General features: G+C 52.2%; 1 protein-coding gene across 5 annotated transcripts in view; it reads right to left on the bottom strand.

Annotated features, from left to right (window-relative positions):
- SMARCC2 (SWI/SNF related BAF chromatin remodeling complex subunit C2) overlaps positions 1-18,272 on the bottom strand; it is a 588,171-nt gene that overhangs the window by 463,407 nt on the left and 106,492 nt on the right. The window lies entirely within an intron of this gene.

The raw sequence follows: 18,272 nt of genomic DNA, 5'->3' as shown, positions 1-18,272 counted from the left end.
CCTGGGTGCCATTCCTGAGAAGGAGCGCTTGTAGGTTTTCACTTTCCGGAATCTACGAGGTTTCAGGAGTAGATTTTTTGTACTCCTATTGGATCTCAAACCTCCTGATATAGACAGCTTTTGAGCGAGGTAGTTGGGTGCCTTGTGGTGCACGGCCGCGTGTGTCATAACTGCAATTTTTAGATGTATTCTGGCCTCAAAAGGCAGCCATTTTAGAGTCTTTAAGTCTGGGGATATGTGCGAGTGCTTTCTAGAGCCAGTAATGAGTCTTGCGGCAGCGTTCAGGGAGGCTCTTAAGGGTGCTGTTGTGGCTAGTGGGAGACCGCTGAGGGCCGCAATTCCGTAGTCTATTCGAGGGATGACTAAAGCTTGAACAGCAGTTTGGAAGTCTTTGGCCGAGAGGAAGGGTTTAATTTTCCTCAGCGTGTTAATTTGGAAATTAGCTGCTTTTGTGGCTTTGCTGACGTGTTGCTGCATGTTGAGCTTGGCGTCGAGTGTGATGCCTAGGGATTTCGCCGAGTCCACGATGGTAGGTTGGACATTGAGTGCTGTTAGGTTGTTGAGCCAGGTTTGGGTGGTGGAGATTTTCGCCGGGGGTGTGATGAGTAGGAACTCAGTTTTCAGAGCATTTAGTTTGAGGTGATTATCGGCCAGCCAAGATTGGGTGTTAATAAGCGTGGAATTCAGATGTTTGATATCTTCCGGGGATTGTAACTTTAGATAGAGTTGTGTGTCATCGGCGTACATATGGAATTGAACATTGGATGCTTGAAGCAAGGTGGCGAGCGGTTCCATAACGAGGTTGAACAGTGTAGGGGAGAGGGTGGATCCTTGTGGGACACCTAGATCTGCAGGCACAGGTGTAGATAGCACATTGTCGATCTTGAACCTCTGAGACCGATTGTGAAGAAAAGACGAAAACCACTTGAGAACAGTTCCCGATAGCCCCATTCTAGTGCTTAGCAGCTCCAGCAAGTTCTCATGTTTGACCGTGTCAAATGCTGACGAGAGGTCAAGAAGGATGAGGAGGCAGGACTCATTGCGATCCAGAATTTGGAGGGCGTCATCAATTATGTGTGTCATAGCTGTTTCCGTGCTATGTTTCGCTCTGAAGCCTGATTGATGAGGGTTGAGGAGGTCAAATTGATCAATGTGTTTTGTTAGTTGGAGTTGGACACATTTCTCCAGCAGTTTGGCCAGGGTGGGGATATTGGTGATGGGCCGATAGTTGTTTAGGTCAGACGGATCAGCTGTAGGTTTCTTGAGTATGGGCGTGACTTGCCCCACCTTAAGGGAGTCTGGAATGTGGCCTTGTTGCAGAGAGCTGTTGATGATCTTGGTCCAGAGAGGGAGGAGCAAGGGGATAAAGTCTTTTACAGCATTAGCAGGTAGAGGGTCTGTGAGGTGATTAGAGGGCTTCAAGGTGCAGAGCAGTTTGTATATTGCTTCTTCTGAATAGGTATCGAAGTACTGCCAGGATGCCTTGTTTTTAGGTTGAGTGTCTGCCATTCTGGTGTGGTTGGGGTATCGGCTTACATCTATGATGAGGTCATTTCTTATGTTGTCAGTCTTTAGTTTAAAGAAAGCAGAGAAGGCTTCACAGTGTGGGGTGTCGTTTGTTGTGCTGTTTGATTGTGTGGGTTGTGCCTTTGTTTGGGTCTTGATTAGCTCGAACAGCTTTCTTGGCCTGTTCTTCGCTTGGTCCAACTGGCGGCTGAAGAAGTCCGACTTTGTGCGCTTTATTTTCCTAAAGTAGGCATTTCTCTTGTTCTTAAGCTTTTTGAGATGCAGCGCTGAAGGGTCCGATCTCCAGGTGCGCTCTGCCATTCGCATATTACGCCTTTCATCATTGAGTCTGTCATCGTACCAGGGGTTAGAGATTTTGGTGGAGACTCTCTTCAGTTGCAGAGGGGCGACTTCATTGACTATTGTATTCATAGAGTCAAGGTAGTGGTCAGTCAGTGATTGAACATCTGAGGCCCCTGAAGGGGGAAGGAGGAGGTTGCCGATGTGGGGGGGTAGGGTAGAGGGGTTGAGATTCTTCAAATCCCTTTTCCATGCTTTGGTTTTGATTGGTTGAGTAGGGTTAGGTTTAACTTTTTCGTTGATAAAGAAGGTGATAATGTGGTGATCTGACCAATCGCAGGGTAGAATCGCCTCCAGTTGAATAGCGTTCTCTTTGGCAATGATGAGATCGAGTATCGCGCCTTTGTCGTGTGTTGGTTTATCACATAATTGGGTGAGGTCAAGCGCATTGAGGAAAGTTTTGAGACTATTCACCACGGTGTCTTTCTGATCGTTCCAATGGAGATTGAAGTCACCCAGGTAGACTTGAGTGGTCTGCCGACCGGCATTGGAAGTGATCAGGTCCATGAATTGTTGAGTGAACGTGAGATTGTCACCAGGCGGGTGATAGATGAGATGTAAAGCACAGACTTGTTTGCCCTCACTGGTGATGTCCCACGAGAGTCCCCCCATCCAACTACAAAGACTAGGGTAACATGCAAGCTAATTTTTTATTGAAGTTTAGAATTTGTCATTATGATGGGCATCAGACATTCAAGGGTCATAGTACAACAAGATACTTGGTCACAAGCCCATATATTGAAAGCATTTTTAAAATACAAATAACAGGAATAAGAATCTAAGCAACTGTTCTATACGTTACTTTAATTTACATACCATCTATGCATAATAAGCTACTGCTCACATTTAGGAGGAGCTAAAGTGCAACAGCCATGGGTCTTTTGTGCTTATGACTAGAGCATCTAGCCTCGCAGGAAGGTTTCTCCAAGACCATACACCTATTCATGCCCCAATTGAGATCAGGCCCTCTGTCTGTGCATAACAGTGCCTATCTTTGCCAATAGAAGTCTTAAAGTCAAAAGGCACCTAACCATTAGGGTCCACTTCCTCTAGAATATAAAGGATAGCTTGCTTGAGGGACAGAGGGACTGTCCATTCCAAAGCCATCAAGAGTGTCTTTGTCACATCCCCAAAAGTAATGAAGAACAGGAAAACTCAATATTGTGTGGAAGAAATCTCTTTCAGCTGAAGGGCATTTCTGCTCACATAACTCTCCTAAATCCACCTCCAGCACAGCATCCAAGGTCAAAAGGGTCAGGGGCATTAATAACCAGAGATTTATAGATCTGAGAAATCATTTTGAGCCCCAGGGACTATGTCATGTGTTTGAACTCTGGCAGGTTTGAGTCTGGGACGGGGTCAAGTTTGCACAGATGGGGAGAAAAGGAATGCTTCAATTGTGAATACACAATAAACTGTGACTTATGAAGCTCGAAGTCTTGTTGGAGTTCTGCAAATGAGCACGTATGAGTCTGATGCACAATATGTTTGACTCACAATATGCCAATGGTGCCTGAACTGGAAAACCTGTACAGAAGCTTGCCAGTGGAATCGTGTGCCAACCCACCGTGGGGTTTCAACATTAATGGTGTAGGGCCAGTAGATCGCCCAAAATGAGTTCCTCTAAATTTTAAAAAGAGCCAAGTTCAGAAGGCAAGTGATTAAAAGGTTTTTACCCATATGAAAAATGTGACGGGCATATGTTCCCCATAGCTCAGTCAGCCTAATTGTCAGTTACTTTTGATAAGCAATTGTGCAGCATGGTCCATCATGCACAACCAATTAAAAAAATTGAAAATTGCAGCATTTGGTTATAGAGACCCAGAGGCCTTAATCTCTGAGAAGTAGTATCTAACCAGCACCACAATCTTGTCAAAGGAGACGTCTGGTATAGAAAGTGGGTAATTTTGGAAGGCATGGATCCGTCTGAGGAGGGAGACTTTTGACAATAGTCGAACATTCCATATTAACGGCACTGGATTACAATGGTCAAGGTCATCCTTGCAGGAGTCTTACATCAGAACAATATTACCCTATTCTCTGTTCGGATATTCTCGGCCACTGGCTTAAATGCCAAGGCAAAGAGCAGTGGAGATAAGGCACACCCCTGCTGCACACCGACATATTGGTAATGAGTCTGAAAGAACAGTTACCTCCTATCTGCGAGAGCATTTGAGCACGTATTGAGCAGACAAACAAAACAAAAATGTGTGCCAAAAGCCATTTTTGGCAAAACTGCAAACAAGTAATGCCATCCTACAGAATGAAAAGTATTTTCAAAATCTATTCGGAATGAAGGGGAATTCCCAAGAGATATGCACTTTTCATTTAATCTCGAACAAGCATTGGCAAATTCAGCAAAGCTGACACTTAGAAACTTTTTCAACAAAAACTTTGGGCAATTGTCTATGCAGTTACTTAAAATTACTTTAGGCGACCACCTCCGGTACGGAGCCACTAAGGGGGACCAGCAAGGTCCACAGAAAGTTACCTCGGAGGTAGGAGTAGGCACTTTGATCCCTTTGCTGTTGTTTCCTATAGAGTGGTTGTGATTAAAGGAATACAGGATGCTGAAGATGTTCAAGAATGCCGTAGATGTGATGTGGTCGAGGGGGGTCTTCCTGCGGCTACTCCTCAGTCCACGTACTTTGTGTGGCGGTCCTGGCCATGGGGGTTGACCTCCCTCTAAGTCCTCCCGGTCGGGCAGAAATTCAGTCGCCATTGGACTGCCAGTTGTCCAGTATCATAGTTACAAACAAATCCTTTCCAGTGCGTTAACATGTCTGATGGGTGACCAAGCTACACTCCGACGACTCTTCGGTCCAACGGACTCGGTTGCAACTTTGAGAATTTGATCCTGTTTCTTGTGCTGCACGGCGATAAGGAACAACGGCTTGAAGATCTGGGCTACCAACTCGTCCCAGCAGTCTTCTTCAACGGTTGCGGCACTGTGTTGCGACAGGCGCTCAGACACGTGACTCTTGGAGTCTCTTGCTTCATTTGGGCACTGGAAACAACTACTTCAGGAGCAGGATACGGCCGGCACAGTCCCTCTTTCCTTTGCTATTCACCAGGTTCAGCAGAGGAAGTCCACACTGGTGCAGCTTTTGCCAGTGGTTTTATTGATAAACTGTGCGATTACTTAAAATCATTACAGTGTACAAAAATGCAGTTTGGTTCAAATAAAATACAATAAAATACAGTAAAATACGCCCCCCCCCCCCCCCCCCCTGCTCGACCTACACCGGTCAGGGACCATTGGTGCAGCTATGTGGTCTCGATACTGACTGTGTTCACTGGTACTATACATTATTAATATAAAAAAGAATTAAAGTTTTTAGAGTCATCATGAGACCTCGCTTACTACAGTCTGGAAGGCGTGAAAAAGTTCGACACCTCAGTTGCACCATGGGCTTTATCAGCCCCTGAGTCGGCCCCAGCTTTTCGGCGACTCCCTGTGTTATCTGTGAATTACCAACTTTAGGGCGGCGGGTCACAGGGCTCTTCGGGATGGTGTCCTTTAGTTGGTTTTCGAGTGCCATTTTAACTTGATGGATGAACTTGCCTATCCTGGCTAATAAACATGTTGTGGTTTCAGAGAAACACCAATCCGAGGCCTCTCTGCAAGTTCTGAGACCCAAGATACGTAATGCCGGACGTAGCAATCGCTGTCGGTCACAGGCCAGCTTAGGGCAGCAACATAACAAGTGTAGACAGGATTCTCTGCGATATTTGCAAAGTCGGCAAGCAGTGGCTCCGTCCGAGCGTGCCCAACATGGATTAAAGTCCATTATCCTGAGGGCCAAGAGGCGCATAAACAGAATTTTTTGTCTTGCTTCGATTGTTAGTGAGTCTTGTAAGTATGGTTGAGGTTTACCAGGAATGTAGGACTTGTCCAAGGCCAACGTTAGCGGGTTGGGCCGGAGCGAGGAAAGGTCTAGCTCAAAGGAAATAGACTGGACTTGGCGCTTGACGGCTTTTGCCCAGGCGAAATATGGGATTTCGTGTAAGTGCAGATTCCACCCCTCGATCTTCAGAAGATCAATGGCTAGTTCCACCTTGGCTTGCCGTGGGGAGCCCTCTTCCCCAAAGATGGTGTTTAGCGAGTGCTTCAAGGTGTTTTCGGGCGACTTCAGAACTCTGATGTAGTATTTTAGCAGTTCCCCCAGTAGTACCAGTTCAGGACGTTTCAGGCCTATTTCCAGTCTCACCCTGTTATTCCGCGCCTGTTTGGGGGCTCGTAGCACCATCTTATAAGCTTTCACCTGTGCCGCTTGGACCACTTTCTCAAAAGCCCCTGGATAGGCTATATGGCCGTACGTGATGGCGGGGATCAATTTATCCCTAAGTACTGTCAGCATCGGGTCTGCAGAGGGACTGACCAGGCCATGGCTTAGACGTCTTAGAGATGTAATTATTTTATCAATTTTAGGTTTAAGCGTCTTCAGATGTTTGAGTGCAGTGGCCCTCTCTGATACCCATGTGCCCAGATAGTTGTAGGATGGGGCTGTGGTGATACGGTGTTCCCCCAGAAACCATGAAGCTTTTGTTTTGTGTGGATGTTTACCAAAGATTATTATCTTAGTCTTGCTCACATTAATGAGTAGCTCGTTCTCCTTGTTGTACGTGGCGAGGCTGTTTAAGGCTCTTTGGAGGCCTACCCTGGTGTGGTCCATAATTACTGTGTCATCTGCATACTGGAGCGTACCCAGAACCAGCTTCCCCAGTCTGGGCGGTGCTAGGTTGGCATTTTTCAGGGCTTGCCCCATGTCTGCAGTGTACAAGTTGAAAAGCAGGGGGGCCAGGACACACCCCTGCTTTAATCCCGAGTTAGTGGCAATTCTTGTGGTTGCAGATGTGGCACTTAATTTCACCTGAACCCAGGTCCCCTCGTAAAGTGCTTTTATGGCCTTTAGAAGATCTCTAGGGATCCCCCAAGACTCTAGTTTTGCCCAGAGCCGGCTTCTGTTCACGCGGTCAAAGGCCGTTGAATAATCGATAAAGCAACAGAACAGGGGCAGCTTATTCCGCATGTTGGCCTTCTTAGCGAGGTACGAAAGCGCTATGATGTTATCCAGCGTAGAACAGTTAGCCCTGAAGCCAGTCTGTGAGGGCGGGAGTATGCCGTTCTTATCCACCCAAGTTTCCAGATCCTTAAGTAGAAGGCGGGCATAGACCTTAGCTTCAATGTCAAGGAGGGCTATCAGTCTGTAATTAGCCGGGTTAGAGTGGTCACCTTTTTTATGTATAGGAAAGAGGATTGAACCTTTCCAGGAAAATGGCAGGGTTGCGAATGCATGGTTAAATAGAGGAGTAAGTTTGGAAGCGAAGAATGCAGGATCTTTCTTAAAAACCTGTGCGGGGATCCCGTTAGGTCCAGGGGCACCATCGGTTCTGATGGCTTTGATGTGCTTTACAATCGCCGCCTCCGAGAATTTTCCAGATTGAGTCGGACTTAATTCTTCGTTCGGGGCACTTTCAGAGCTGATGGTAGCTGCCGCCGCCTTGGACCAGCCGGATATGCAGTTAGACTTCCGATTTGGCTCACAGGTGTACAGCCCCTTTGCATACTGTTCCCAAACTTTTCCTCCAACACTGTTAACCTTGTGTACGCCTCCTGATGACAAACTGTTGATGTAGCGCCAGAGCTTGCTATTATCTTTGCCTTTGATTATGGAAAACACTGTCAGCCAGTTCTGATCGGTCCGTTTTAGTTTCAAATCCCAAATGATCTTTTTGTAATTAGCTCGCAAAACAGCAATGGGGGGCCCCCCTGGCGGGTAGATACCTTTCTTGTTTGCTCTCACTGCCTTGTATTGCCTTGGATTGTTTTTAAAGTCTTAACTCTTGCACATAAGGCCCTCTATGCCTCGGGGGCTAAATACCTTCAAAGGAGGCTCTCCTTTTATCGTCCGTCACGGTCTTTGAGATCAGAGTCGATGTTTCTGGCCGTTGTCGCGCGTGTGAAAAAGGCCCGTGTCGGAGGTCGCTCCTTTATGTCCCGGGCTCCACAGTTGTGGAACTCGTTGCCCGACACTGCGTAGTACCTCAAATCTGCTGGCCTTCAGAAAGGGCCTGAAAACTTGGCTTTTTGCTTCTTAGACTCCCTCTTACTGCTATCCCGTTTTCTTTTAATGTCTGTGTTGTGTTTGGCTTTTCAGGTTGTCAATAAAGCACCGGGACACTCTTCTGAGTAGCCGAGCGCTATAAAAGACATAAATAACATAACAAATAACATAACTTGTTAAGCGCCTGCTTAGCCAGCTTAAGACTGTAGGTTTTTTGGTGGCGTGGGATGACATTTTTTTGACCGCTTCTTGATTGGTGAGTGTTGCCCAGGCACTTCAATAAGTCATTGGTCAGTGTTTCCCATAGGTGTATTATACTATCTTGTGGACTTGGTACTGTCTCCCTATTGGCTACGAATGCATTAAGTCTGTGGCTAAGATTGGTCGACCATTTTATTCGTTTAAGGACTAAATGGTGTTCTTCGCCTGTGGTCATACCAATTGCGACGTAGGGGTCCGCCTGTTCTCGTGTCAGGTTGAATGTGACACGAAGGGGCCTATGGTCGCTTTCGACTCTGTCGTCCACAGTGAAATTGCGAAGTATGTTGGCCAGTCCTGCATTGATGAAGATATAGTCTATAGTGAAGACATTCCTGAAGGTCGGGTGGGCGGACCATGCGCAGTGGCGCGTTTTTTGTATCCCGTGGGTGGATTGCAAGTTGTAATTTGCTAAAAGTTCAATCAGTTGAGCTGACTTCCTGCTAGGTGTAGTCATGGGTAGCAGGTCCAGGCCTCTCAGGTTAAAGTCACCGACTATGATTACATCGTGGTGCAAGCGGCTTATTAATAGATCTACCAGGGCGGTGGTGAATGATTCCAAGCCAAGTGGGGAGTGAAGTTTTGCAGGGTTGAAGTAACAGTTGATTAATAAAAGCGGGCGGGTTGTTTGGTCCGCTCTCAGTCCTTCTATTGAGATAGCTTGTAGGTCAGGTGGCTCCAGAGATAGTTCTTTTACGTTAAATTTGCAGGCGTGGCTTACGAATATTGATAGACCCCCTGACGGGCGACCAAAGATCGTCCTTTTGGTTGCTGATTTAAAGTATTCGTGGAAGCCAGTAATTGGTGAGGTGGACCTCGCCCAGGTCTCCTGGATACATAATATGTCCCCCTGTGCGAGATAGTCATGGGTGGCAGAAACCCTGCGGATGTTATTTAACCCTGCAATGTTCCATGAGATGATGCTAAGGTTATGATCCTGGCCTCCTGATGGGCATGTGCGACTGGTGTTTTCATATGAGTGGGAGGGGTTAGGAGCCCCGTCTCCATGTGTCCTCTGGGGGGGCCAGTCCTTGCTGAGGACGCTGCACGATGCGCTGTTTTTCTTTTAACAAGATTTTTATTTTTAGCGGGGATCTAGGCCTCCCAGGTTTCACTCCCCCATCAGAACTTGTGGAGTTTGTGCCTTTGAGAACAGAGATGGATTGTTGTAGGCCATAATGTGGTCAGAGGACGTGCGGATATTTTGGAACCCTGGGGGCGGTGACTTCTATACCCCATTCTGCCAGTTGCCAGGCTTCATGGAGGACAGCTTTTTGGGCTTGCTGGTTTGCTAGTCCGACTATGGTGGAATCACCATGGGTGTCTGTCTCCAGGCTCTTGAACTTCACCCATTCGATCATCCCCGAGGTGATGTGTGCCAGGGAGTCAATGTGGCCGAAGAGTCGTACGATGTTTGACCTGTTCAGAATGTCAAAGGAGCCCATGGCTGTAAATCTGGGGGTGAACAGCAGCTCATAAATAACTGGTGGCTTATTATTTTCTGGGGAGCGCCGTTGTGCCCCTTCGTCAGGGGACTCATGCCTCTGATGAATTGGATGTGCAATGATTGTGTGGCGGTCACCTGGGCATTGACTATCTGAGATCGTAATTGGGGGGCTTGCCTCTCTTGACTGTCCATGCTGCTCATCGTTGAAAGCGCTCGGGTGTGGGGGGTTATTATATATGGCTCCTGATTGCTGGCTACCTGGTGCCTCAGTTGGTGGACCTACCAGACAGGGCAGTCCCAGCTGCGCTCCCAGATACAGTGGGCGTGTTGATTCTATCTTATATTGGGGGACCCAACCAGTTGGACCATTGATGCTGGAATGTCCTCCAGAAACCACTTGTGAGGGTCGTGGAAGAACCTCCACATTACAATAGCTCTCCGGAGGAGGGATTGTGTGCCTGGGAGCCACACAAGGGACAGGTGGTACATCACTTGGCTTAAACGTCTTCAGTGCACGGTTTAGGGTGAAGATAGGAAAAGGTGTTTTGAGAGAACTTTCAGTTATAGTGGCGCCGGAAGTTATTATGGCTGGTGGTATGATCCTGCTTTTGGTTTTAAGTTTCTTTAGTTGTTTCTTTAGTCTTTTTTTTGCTCTCCGTTACAGCGGTGCATTTGCACCAGCCAATGCGCATTTGGCCTTTTCAGGGAGAGGAATGCTTACGGATGAATCGTCGCTTTCGGTGTCAGGGTCCAAAACCACAAGGTCCCCGCTTCCTTGTTCTGGCTTGGTGAGCTTGCTGCATGGCACGGCCAACGAACCTTTTGGAGAGCTGCTGACCGTGGTGCAGAGGTCTTCAGTACATCATGCACTCTCGTCAAAGCTGGTGGCTTTTGAGTCAACTGTGTTTGTGGGGACCTCTCTCCAAAGCCCTTGGCTAATGTGAGCATATCTTTTAAAACTTCGGGTAGGCTTGCCCATTTTTCTATAATGGCGGCACCAGAGTTGATGTTGGCCGCGTGGGCTTCAAATAGCACCTCTAATTTTGCTAGTTTGTCGTCTTGGCGCACAAAGTGCTGGGCGATTGAGTGTAGGAGATCAACTTGAACCTCCATCTTCGTGGACTGCCACAATAAGTCCCTGGCCATGGTGTCCTGCATTTCTCTTATTATGGACAGGTTTAGTTCTTTGACCGTGACCTCATCGACTGAGTCTTGATGTTGTGTTAGGCCCAGGGGGCTCCATGCCTCCGTCTGCTGCGATCTCCTGGGATTAATTCTGGCTGGGTGTATGGGGGTATCTTCTAGTGTACGCTCTATTGAGTGTTCTAGTTTTTGCAGGAACGATGCCGTTAGCGCGGCCATATCCGGAGTGGTGTCTCCGTTGTTGCCAGGGGTGTAACTGGCGTGCACAGGTGCGTCCCAGGGCTCGTTGGGGGAGAGGGTGCGGTGCCCCTCTTTTGCTTTGCGCTACCTGTCTCCTCCTGTACACCCTCGGAGGCATCCCTGTGAACTTCAGCTAGGATCCTTAACGGGCTTTTCGCTCTGACAGTAGAATGAGGTAGGACTTCCTTGCTTCGAGCGTCTTCCGGGCTTTGGGCTTTTCCGGAGTCTGCGGGCTCGCAAGAGTAACTGCGGGAATGGTCTAGCTTCGATATTAACAGCCTCGATGTGCCACTACCCTCGGATCCTTGTAGACTCATGTCCGTGGCTATCAGGCCACTGGGGGCCTGAAAGAAATGGGTGATGAGACCCTGCGGGAGGGATTTGCCCGGGACAGAGTCCTGAGAATTTTGGAAGTTGGTACCTTTGGTACTCCTAGTTGTCCTTCTTAGTGCTGTGTTTTCAGAGTTCGCGTCCGCCCCCACCTCCATCTCCTTCGTGCTTGTCTTAATTTTTTTAAGCGTCATCCTTTACACACCTTTAGGCACCGTAAGCTGGGGCTAAGAGATGTGGGAGGGTGGTAGGGTCCACTTGCTTGTATTCCTGGTTATTGAGGTGAGTCCCCTGTAAGGGCCTTGAGCCTATTGAGCTTATTGTGTAAGTCTAGGGGAAGTTACTAGCTCTCTGCATGAGCAGTGCTATACCGGGCAGCCTCTTTTACAGGGGGGGAAAGAGGGCGGCGGCAAGCGGAGCGCACAGGGGTACCGCAAGCTGGGAGACCTAGTCAGGCAGCCCCTGGGTCCACACCCTCAGCTCTTACTTTGCGACTACCTCTAATGGCTGCCGCGCTCGCCACTGCCACTTACCACCACCACGCTGGCTGGTCGGTTAGCCTCCAAAACTCCAGGCTCCAGGCTCTCCGGTTGCTCCGGTGCACGCTCCGGTTCACACTCCGGAAAATTCCAAAGAGTCAAAAGATCCAAAAGGCACCCGACAGCTGCCTCAACTATGGATGTTGTGGCCCCGCAGGTCCAGCTCGCAGCTCTGTTACAGGCTTCCGGGCTTATGTCCTCAGTGCAGAAATGGCTAACAGTAGGTCTGCGGGACAGCACAGTTTTCCTTGTTCTGCCCACGGTGGGGTCGGTACCGGGAGCTGCCAGAAGCTACAGGAGCTGCCTCTGCTGCTGGGGCTACTGGCGCTGCGCTGCTTGTGCTGCGGTGGAGGTGTTGGTGCTGCGGCTCAGGCTCGGCCCGTGAAAGGGCTCTGACGGGATACTAGCGCTTCTGACGTGCACTGGCTCAAGCGCTTGCACACTGACTGTACTCTAACAGCCTCCGTCGGAAATTCCCTCTGCTGGAAGTCGGAGATGTCAAGGATTGAAAATCTGCGGCAGGTGAGGGTTTCTGGCGGATTCAGGCGGATGCCACGAGCAGCGCTGCTGGGCTGGGAGGGACGGGAGGGGCGAATTAATGCACCCGGCTGCCCCCCGGGAGCCCCCCTACCTGCCACCTGACTCCTGTTACCCCCCGCAGTGGGCTCTGTGGAACCGACCCAAGAACGGGCCAGCTAGCGCACAGGTAAGTTCCCAGGCGGGCTCCAGCCCAGGAGGGGAGCTCCGGCAGCAGCGCTGGACTGGGCTATCGTGGCTGCAGCTGCTGCTGTATTTTACTACATTCGATGATAACCGAGGAGCGGCGGATGGACGGAGCGGAGGAACGGAACAGGGGTCCCCCGCTTGCAATGGGTGACCAGCTACCGGCTGCCTGCTACCGTCTGCCGTCTACCGTCTATATTTCGGAGCTCCACTGCTGCTGCTGCTGACTCGTGGTGCAACCCTAGCGCTTTTGCCAGTGCCATGGTGCAGCAGGGACCGTCTTCCTTCGGTCCTTCTTCCAGTATAGTCAATATCGGAGTTCAGAGTGCCAGGGGTGCACCTTTTATGCCCAAAAAATACCCTAGGTGTAGGATGGATTTAGAAGCCAATGGGCTAATAGGTCCCCGCCCTCCTGATGTTCACTTCCTGCGAAGTGAGTAATCGGACTATCGCACAAGTTACTACTTGTGTAACGATATATCTGTAAGAGACATTAGTTAGTATTAGATTCCTTACCTTAGAATATCCCCAGGCGTCAGACTGGATCCGGAAATTTTTGCGCAGCAGTACCCTTGCGCGTCGGTAGGCGTCGTCTGCGGCTCCGCGTCCGTCGTCGGCATCGTGGGCGCCGTGATGACATCGTCGGAGTACTTAGACGCCGCCTCCGCGTGCTGACGTCAGTTCTTAGACACAGCTTTTCCGCGCCAGAAACGCAGAGCCATGTTAAAAACCAACACTGGTGCCATTGAAACTAGGGCCCTGAAAGGGGACAACCCTAACCCTAGATATTGGTTCGCAGAACGGGGAGGATGGGTGGGTCGGTAAGGAATCTAATACTAACTAATGTCTCTTACAGATATATCGTTACACAAGTAGTAACTTGTGCATCTGAAAGAGACACGTTCGTATTAGATTCCTTACCTTAGAATAGATACCTCAGCAATACCAACCCCGGTGGTGGGTCTGCGAACCAATAATCACACCAGAAAGTCCTGGAGGACGGAACGGCCAAAGAAGCCATCCCTCTGGACTTGGCTGTCCAGGCAGTAGTGTCTTGCAAACGTGTGCAGCGATGCCCACGTAGCTGCCTGACAGATGTCTTGTAAGGGCACACCCCTGCCCAGGGCAGTGGTAGTCGCCGTCGCTCGGGTAGAATGAGCCCGCAGTCCAACCGGGGGCTCCTTCCTAGCCAAGGAGTAGCATGCCTGGATACACAGGATGATCCACCGGGAGATGGTCCTCTTGTGCACCGCTTTCCCCTTCTTAGCGCCCACGTAACCAACAAAGAGTTGGTCATCCACCCGGAACTGGCGTGTGCGATCCAAATAGAATGAGAGCGCACGTTTTGGGTCCAGACGGTGGAGCCGCTCTTCCTCTTTAGAGGGATGCGGTGGCGGGAAGAGGGTTGGCAAGGTGATCGACTGCCCGATGTGGAAGGCCGTGACAACCTTGGGCAGGAAAGAAGGTTTGGTACGCAGCACCACTTTGTCCGGATGGACAGAAAGGAAAGGTGAAGTACAAGAAAGAGCCTGGAGCTCACTCACTCTCCTGGCAGAGGTGATGGCAACCAGGAAAGCAGTCTTCAAGGTCAGAAGGCGAAGAGGACAGTTGTGAAGTGGCTCAAAGGGAGCGCACATCAGAAAGGTAAGAACCAGGTTCAAGTCACACTGAGGCATCACAAACGGAACAGGAGGAAACGTGTGAGTGATGCCCTTAAGAAATCTATTTACAATAGGGGACTTGAACAAAGAAGGTTGATCAGGCAGCCTGAGAAAGGCTGAAAGGGCAGAAAGGTAGCCCTTGATAGTGCCCAGAGCAGAGCCCTGCTGGGCAAGAGAAAGAAGGAAGAGAAGAACCTCAGAAAGAGGGGCATTGAGGGGATCCACAGCCTTTGCTGTGCACCATGCCACAAATCTGTTCCACCTGCAGGCGTATACCGACTTTGTGGAGGGACGCCTGGCTGCCAGAATGACATTACAGACTTCAGGAGGCAAGTCAAATGGCCTCAACTGTCGCCGCTCAATCTCCAAGCATGGAGGTGGAGACTGGACAGGTTCGGGTGGAGGACTGTCCCCTGCTGCTGCGACAGAAGGTCCTCCTGAAGGGGCAGACGAACCGGGGGATCGACTGACATACTGAGTAGCTCTGGATACCAGTACCTTTGTGCCCAGTCCGGAGCCACAAGGATGACTTGGGCCCGGTCGCGCTTGATCTTCTTCAGCACTCTGGGCAGAAGTGGTATAGGCGGAAAGGCGTACAACAGACCGCAACTCCACTCGCGGCGAAAAGCGTCTCCGAGCGAGTGCCGCCTTGGAAATTCCAACGCGCAGAACAGATGACATTGCGCGTTCTCTTCGGTGGCGAATAGATCTAACCAAGGCTCTCCCCATCACTGAAAGAGGCCTTGCGCCTCGTCCGACTTCAGACGCCATTCGTGATCCATCATGCACCGACGGCTGAGCTCGTCCGCCCTGGCGTTCAGAGAACCCGCCAGGTGTTGAGCCACCAGGGTCATGCCCTGGCGTTCCAGCCATTGCCAAAGGCGAAGAGCCTCTTGACAAAGGATCCACGACCCCACCCCGCCTTGTTTGTTGCAGTACCACATGGCGGTGGTGTTGTCCGTGAACACCTGCACTACACTCCCCCGGACAGAGGGGAGGAATGCCTTCAGTGCTAGACGAATCGCCCTGAGCTCCAACAGGTTGATGTGGAGCCTGGTCTCCGCCGGAGACCAGAGGCCTCTGATCTCCGCCTCTCCCATGTGGCCTCCCCAGCCCTGGAGGGACGCGTCCGTCACAACTACGTGCTCCGGTTGGGGAAGGGAGAGGGATCTGCCGCTGACCCAATCGCGGTCCGTGAGCCACCACTGCAGCTGTCTCGCAGTGCCCTCCAAGATCAGGACGTGGTCGGATAGGTTGCCCTGATGCTGGGCCCACTGAAACTTCAGGTCCCACTGCAGAGCCCGCATCCGCCACCTGGCGTGATGCACCAGTAGGATGCAGGAGGCCATCAGCCGCAGAAGCCGCAGCGTCAACCTGACCGAAACCCGGGATAACGGCTGAAAGATGGGAATCAGAGCCAGAATATCCCGGACCCGCTGTTCGGGCGGATAAACCCGAAACCGCGCCGAGTCCAGAACCGCTCCGATGAAGAGGAGCTTCCGAGAGGGGCACAGGTGTGACTTCGGCACATTGATGGAGAACCCCAGCTGGTGCAGGAGGTCCGCCGTCGTCTGGGGGTGGCTGACGACTGTCTGGGGCGAGCCGGCCTTCAACAGCCAGTCGTCGAGGTAGGGGAAGACTGAAACCCCTAACCGGCGCAGATGAGCTGCGACCACCGCCATCACCTTTGTGAACACCCGTGGGGCGCTGGTAAGGCCGAAGGGGAGCACGGTAAATTGAAAGTGCTCGTGGCCCACCATGAACCGCAGGTAGCGCCGGTGGGCAGGCAGGACGGGGATATGAAAGTAAGCGTCCTGCAAGTCCAACGCTACCATCCAGTCTCCTGGGTCCAGGGCAGCCAGAACCTGAGCCAGAGTCAGCATTTTGAACTTCTCCTTCCGGAGGAAGCCGTTGACGTTCCTCAGGTCCAAGATAGGGCGTAGGCCCCCTTTGCCCTTCTTGGGTACCAGAAAGTAGTGGGAGTAGCAACCACACCCTACTTCTGGCCCAGGAACGCGCTCGATGGCCCCCTTGGCCAAGAGGGTCGTAACTTCCTCCTGCAGAAGTCGCAAATGATCCCCCGATACACGGTGGTTCTGCGGTGGCATGGCTGGAGTAGTCGCCTCGAAGGGGAGGGAGTAGCCCCTTCGGACGATTTGCAGCACCCACCTGTCCGATGTGACAGTGCGCCAGTGGAGGTGGTGATGGCGAACCCTGCCCCCCACTGGCGTCACATGGGCCTGAAAGCTCGGACTAGGAGGGTTTTGAGGCGGATGCTGCGGGGGAAGGTGTGGACTGACCTCGCCGCTGCCCCCGACCGCCCGGACGGCGGTTCCCACGGCCGCCACCGCGTTGGGTATTGCCCTGCGGTGCGTGCCTGGCGGCGCGTGTGGGCGCACCCCTTCCGTGGCCACGAAAGGAGTGAAAGGCAGCCGATTGCTGGCGCTGGCCCGAGAGGCCCAAGGACTTGGCCGTAGCCCTGGAGTCCTTAAAACGCTCAAGCGCATGGTCTGCCTTGTCGCCAAAGAGGCGACGGCCATCGAACGGCATGTCCATGAGCGTGCTCTGGACATCTGCCGAGAAGTTGGCTGTCCTCAGCCAGGCGTGGCGTCTGACCGCCACCGTCGTTGCCATTGCTCTACCCAGCGAGTCAGTGGTATCCAGCCTACACCGGATGGAATACTTGGCTGCATCCCGGCCCTCCACAAGGGCTTGGCCGAGTTTGGCCCGTACCTCCAACGGACACTCTGGCAGCACTTCCGCGACCTTATCCCACACAGAGTGGGTGTAACGTCCCAAGAGGCAGGCGGTGTTGGAAGACCGCAGGCCTAGACTAAGGGATGAGAAGATCTTCTTCCCATACTGGTCATACCTCTTGGATTCCCGATCAGGCGGGGCCGACGGGAATGCGGTCTGGGAATTGGAGGCCTGGATGACCAGGCTCTCGGGGGTAGTGTGGGAGGACAGGAAACATGGGTCGCCCGGGGCTGGGCGGTGGCGCCTGGCCACGTTCCTATCTATGGGCGAACCCGTAGCGGGCTTGGACCAAGTGCCCAGAAGAACGTCGGTCAAGGCCTCATTAAAGGGCAGCAGAGGCTCGGCGGAGCTTGACTGCGGTTTAAGGACCTCAGTGAGGAGGTTAGTCCTCACGGCTGCGACGGGAAGCTCAAGGCCCAAGGCCTTGGCAGCACTCATCAGCACCACACTATATGTTGCCCCCTCCTCCGGAGCCACGGTAGGAGGGGAGACAAACCCAGTGTCTGGAGAGGTGTCCAGGCCACTGGCCTCCCCAAGGTCTCCTGTCCAGTCCTCATGAGACTGACACTCCCTGGTCAGAGGGTCCTCAGACCCCTCCCAGTCCTCTTCCTCACCCATCTCCTGAAATTCAGGGTCCTCAACCAATGGGGCCTGTTCACAAAAGTGAAATTCACCTAACGGCGTCTGGAGCGGCGCCCAGCGGGGCCGCCCCGACGGCCGAACAGGAACGGAGGTAGGACCGGGGCCGGCGCCGCCCGAGGACGGCGCCGGAGGCGACACCTGAGGGTCCGACGCCGGGGAGGTCGTCAGATCCACCGGCGACGAACCAGATCCCGAAGGAGGACCAGCGGCGTCCTGAGGCGCCGGGCCCGAAGGCGCCGGCGGCGTCGGAACAACTGCGCCCCTCGGCACCGGGCCCAAAGGCACCGGCGGCGTCGGGATAACGGGGACCTGCGGCGCCGGGCCCGAAGGCGTCGGCGGCGTCGGGGCCGAAGCACCCGACGGCGTCGGGGCCGGAGCCGCCGACCCGCTAGGGTTCGCAGACGGGTCCGCTGGGCCCGGAGGCACCGCGGAGCCCGTCGGAGGAGAGAGGTTCCTCATGGCCATGAGGAAGCGCTCGATCTCCTCCGGCGTCGCGTTCAGCCCAGGGACCGGAGGGTGTGGAGCTGGACGCAGCGCCCGCGACTCCGACGGAGCCGCGTGGGTGGTGTCACCCGAACCCCCGGCCGCATCGTGCGAG

This window comes from Lissotriton helveticus, chromosome 1_1 (genome assembly GCF_964261635.1).
Source record: "Lissotriton helveticus chromosome 1_1, aLisHel1.1, whole genome shotgun sequence".
NCBI lineage: Eukaryota > Metazoa > Chordata > Amphibia > Caudata > Salamandridae > Lissotriton > Lissotriton helveticus.
The sequence above is the reverse complement of the archived record's forward strand: the minus strand, read 5'-3'. Positions and strand labels throughout refer to the sequence as shown.